At 46.9% G+C, this 5132-nt stretch overlaps 1 long non-coding RNA gene across 2 annotated transcripts; it reads right to left on the minus strand.

Annotated features, from left to right (window-relative positions):
• Positions 1 to 794: 794 nt before the first annotated feature.
• Positions 795 to 3979, minus strand: LOC123648096. 2 transcript variants are annotated; one of them, XR_006738487.1, is made up of 4 exons: positions 3826 to 3979; positions 1941 to 2090; positions 1805 to 1818; positions 795 to 1281 (listed from the first exon to the last, which is right to left on the minus strand). It is a non-coding gene; the product is annotated as an uncharacterized LOC123648096 (long non-coding RNA). The 2 variants fall into 2 exon arrangements; XR_006738486.1 differs by lacking the exon at positions 1805 to 1818.
• Positions 3980 to 5132: the final 1153 nt, after the last annotated feature.

Below are 5132 nucleotides of genomic sequence, written 5' to 3' on the forward strand. Positions count from 1 at the left end.
TTCCCGCAGAAGGGGACCCTCTACCCTGTCAAAACTCCTGGCACTCTCTGCTGTCAGAGTCCCATCTCGTTTCTGCTCCGCCAGCCTCTACTTCCAACAGAAAGTAAACAGCCCTCCAAATAAATAATTGATAGAAGTGAACTTTTAAAATAAGTAGTGACCCTCAAATCTCACTTAGACGTTCTCATTTTGACAGGATGTTTGCCAAAACAACTACCTAATATTTTTAGAAAACCAACAAAGTCTAAATTATCAGCAAAATAAAGTAAAAATTACAGATCACATTTTTCCCATATTTAACTACTTTTGGAGGAAGATGCCGATTTTTTAAATAAACGAATGAATGCTATATCATCCAGTCCATTCTCGCTGATGGATGGACATCCCAACCCCAGAAGGGGTCCCTCCCCTCCTGCCCCTCATGTCATACAGCGGTCTCAGCTCTGCTCCCTGCATGTTTGGAAACATAGTTCACATCAGAATTCATGAAGATGCATTGATGCAAATTCAGCTTGAAAAGCCTAACATCCAAAACGTCTGTTTCACCCCCAAATTTCTACAAGATTCTACAAGAATGATTACTAGGTCACACTGCATATTCTGTATCTGAAACTGAAACAAAACAAAATGAAATAAACAAACAAAAAAAATCTCAGAAAAATAGAGTATAAAATGCCACACATGTGCAAAGTAGCAGAATTGGTTTAAAGAACAGTTTCTTGGGAATTCTATTTTTTTTCTGTTCTACCCTCAAAACTACACTTTCTTAGCATCAAGGGAATAATTCTAAAATGAAACAAAGGGACAAGAAAAACTGCCTGCAGTGAATGATTGTTCCTGTTTGGACACATTTAGTGTGGGCAAAGTGATCCCTAGTGACAGTAGATTTTGACCACTGGTCTTCAGGGCACTCTCAGTGTCTTTACATGGCATGAATCCTCACTTTGGGCATGTCCTACTCTAAGCAAATGTGGTGATGCTTTAAGGATAAATTTGAGGTCGTTACCCATTCCGCAAACATTTTCACAAGTGCATTCATTTAAATACTCAACTTCTAAGTCTATTTTAAACTAACTGATTTTCATAGCACCCATGCGCACGCACGCTTGGCTTTTCCAGTTGAAGGTCTGTTTGGTAGAGGCGTGCCCATGGCAGGTGCCACGTGGACATGAGAAGCTCTTCCTCCTGCTGGAGACTGCAACACCGCTGTCCCGTGTCGGTGACCCCGGGCTCCTGTTCCACTGTTCTTTCTTCTGTATATTCACCTTTTCTCCTTATTTTCTTAAAACACGAAGTGTTGAGTAAGTAAAAAGAAATGGTCTTAATTAAAGTGGAGAAATGTGCATGCAGAGGAATGACATTGGACCCCTATCTATACAGAGAAAAACTCAAAATGACTAATGATTGAAACCTAAGATCTGAAACTATAGAACTAGTAGAAGAAAATACAGAGGAAAAGCTCTGGATATGATTCCAAAAGCGCAGGCAATAAAAGCAAAACCGACGAATGGGATGGCATCAAACTACAGAGCTTCTGCACAGCCAAGGAAGCCAGACAAGGAGTGAAGGGACAGCCTGCAGACTGGGCAAATATATTTACTCACCACACATCTGGTAAGGAATCAAAATCCAAAATACATCAGGAACTCAACGCAATAGCAAGAAAACAAATAACCTGATTAAAAATGGGTGCATTTCTCAAAAGAAGACATGCAAGTGGCCAATAGATCCATGGAAAGGTGCTCAACATCGCTAATCACTGAAGAAATGCAAAGGGAAACTGCAATCAGATGTGACCTCATACCTGTCAGATGGCTGCTGTCAAAAAGAAAAAGATAAACATTGGCGAGGGTGTGGGGAAAGGAAACGCCTGTGCACTGCTGGGGGGATGAAAATTAGTGCAGCCACTGTGGAAAACTACACGGAGGTTCCTCACACACCTAGAACTGGAACTGCCATCCCGGGATCCAGCAGTCCCACGCTGGTACCCCTCCAAGGAACAGGGTCAATGGGAGACTGGGTGCCGCCCTGTTGCATCCTCTGCAGCACTGTGCGCAGTGGCCACGACACGGAATCCGCCTTGGCATCCACTCACAGGTAGATGGAGAAAGAAAACACAATGTACGTACACACTGGGATACTATTCAACTTTTAAAGAAAAAAGAATGCAATGAAATTCTTTCATTTGGGACAACATGGACAGACCTGGGGCTATGTTCAGTGAAATTATGTTGAGTTAAATAAGCCAGGTGCAGAAAACAAAAAAAGCTGAACTCATAGAAGTGAAGAGCAGAGCAGCGGTTACCAGAGCTGGGGAGCGGGGCGCGGGGTCGGAGAGATGTTGGTCCAAGGGTGTGAGTCTCGGGCAGCCAGGAGGAGCGAGCTTTTGAGATCTGTTGCACATTGTGGTCACCAGAGTTCATGATCATGGACTCTGTATTTCAAAATTGCTAACAGAGTAGATTTTAAATGTTTCCATCATGAAAATATCAGGTGATGAATATGTTAATTAACTTTAATCCCTCCACAATGTATATATGTATAAAAATATTACTTTGTACCCCATACACATACATAATTATTATCTGTCAATTAAAACTTTTAAAAAATTAAAAAATCAAACCCAATGTATGAAGTACCTATTGTGTCCATGTAGGAGCACAGGGGCCCTCTGCCCCCTCCTAACCCAGTGTCCCCGGCTGATAGACGCCTCCTGTCAGCACAGACGTCTGTGTAACCAGGGCGGAGGACAGGTATGTGCTGATCCTGCACCATCCCTGAAGACTGCACTTGGAACCAGCATGTGCTCCTATGCTCACATGTCACTGCTCCAAATGTCACAGGACCACACGCAGCCCAAAGTGAGTGAGGGACAGGCACTCATCATGTTCAGAGCTAAGAACCACCACACACCATAGGCAGGAATGTGCCCGGCTCTGGGGCCACGCTCTGCTGGGGGATTCTTGGGAAGGGTCATTCTTTCAGATATAAGTTAATCCCTTTTCCTCTCCCTGAGTTTCTCACTATTTAAATATGTTTGGGTGAGAATGTGACATGTGGAGCTGTGGCAGCCACCTTGAAGCCATGAGGCAACACCAACATGCTGAAGAGAGCAGAGAAGGAAAATGGAAAAGGCCTGAGCACCGATGGTACATGGAGCCCCTGCAGCAAACTCTGAGCTGCAAACCTGCAGGTTTCTTATGTGGGACAATGGAGTCACTTTTCTGCTAAGCCATGATTACTCAGATATTTTATTGCTGGTAGCTGAATAATCCAAACTCATGCAATCCCACTTCTGCAAATAACTAGCCACCAAGTAGATTATTAGCAGCACTGCAACAGAGATCTAGTGTTCAGTGACGAGACCAGGAAGGGGAACTAATTCCACTGGAGCAGCTGGAGACACTCTCGTGAGGAGTAAAGATGCTGACAGACTGGTCGGAGCCTGGCGTATGGAGACTGTCTGCAGAGCCCAAGCACAGAGGACATGGTCCTTGCGTTTAACTTTTCCCGTAGTGACGGCATACTGACTCGGCACCAGTCTCTGTGTTGGGTCCCTGCGGGGGAGACTCAGCCGATCAGGGTATTTCCTGTCCCCACTGTGGGAAAGCAGCACCACGATGCTCTCGTTCCACGGCTGGGAAACTGGTGGGTTAGAAGCACAGAGACCGTGTTCTCTGTGGCACACGTGGGCAGAGCCTGCCTGACAATAGGACCACACTGCCACACCGAGAAGCGACGGGAAGGAGAGGAGGAGAGAGGTTTCCAGCAGGAGCACTGGGGCCACCTGTGCCAGGGCGTGCAGGAGGTAGCAGGTCGTCTCACCTCTGGACCTCTTGGTTATATCTGCCAACATCTGTCACCGCATGTGTTCTTCCAGTTCTGCTCTCTGTCGTCCAGTGGGCTCTGAGCCCCACCTTGGCCTCGCACAGCCCGGAGAACCCGACTTAATCGGAGAGTGCAAACAACTTGAACGTGCTTCAGAATTCCTGGATGAAAGCAGCTCTAGAAACTCAGAGTGCAATTAACTGTGGAAAATTTGAGAAGTCCGTAGCTGGCAACAGCAATTGAAGCAGCTTTAGAAGGACTCCACTTCCCTCTCGTGTCCTTAATGAGGGCAGCTTTAATTAAACTACATTAAAATCTGGCAGTTTCACCCTCTTTAATTTGATCAATTGTGATTCAGACAGCATCGAATCAGTGCTGAACTAAAAAGACACATCAAAGGTGTCTGTCTCAGTTCCCCCTCTGCACGCCGAAGTCGGGGATGAGCCGCACAGAGAAGAAACGTGTTTTGTGTGGAAAGGAAAAGAGGAGAGGCGGTTACACGCCGTAAGATCATGACAGGTGAGTAAAGAATTAAAAGAAAACTTTGCTCAAGTCCTCAGCATGACTAGAATATTTGGAAAAATAGGAGGAAGTGCTAACTCACGGGGCAGGTGGTAACACACGGAGCTTCTCCAGGAAGTGAGAGAAGCGCCCAGACTCCAGGTCCCACCACCCTCACCCGGGACTGGCCATCACGTCGCCGCCTGCCGGGGAGCTCAGGAGAAGGCTGGCCTCGGTGACACTCCCAGAACCAGCCCTTCCTCTGTGGATGAAGAGCTCTCTCTCCTCGGGGCCTCCACCTGCCGGATGTCACCTCGGGAAATTCGAAGGGCCCTCGATGTCAGTGAACAGGGTGTCCCGAGTACTGGCTCCAAAGCCCAGCGCCATGTCTTGCTTGTGGCCATCACCCCATCAATATTTGTTCAAGGACAGTCTTTCAATCTGTTGTGTAACCCTGCTTGGGAAGGCTGTGTGTGCCCTTGGCAGCTTGCACACAAAACCGGGGCCAAAAATCCTCAGCAGCAAGTCCTTGAGGTTTTAAGTTTGCAACACACATACAGGTAATTTGCAAAAATCATTCTTCGCATTATTTTAGGTGTTTTATAAAGCCCGCGGTACATTTTCTTTGTGGTGTTTACAGACCAGCTTGAGTTCCCCGCGTGGGTAGGACAGGCTCCACGGGGGCCCTGCCACCCGACTCTGCACTGGCACTGGGGGCAGGGGGTTCCCTTGGGACATGCCTGGGGCCTCGTCACTGTCTCGGGCTCATTCCAAACAGCAAACCCACGGCAAGTCGGAGAGCT

The sequence above is a fragment of the Lemur catta genome, chromosome 12, assembly GCF_020740605.2.
Source record: "Lemur catta isolate mLemCat1 chromosome 12, mLemCat1.pri, whole genome shotgun sequence".
NCBI classification, from domain to species: Eukaryota; Metazoa; Chordata; class Mammalia; order Primates; family Lemuridae; genus Lemur; species Lemur catta.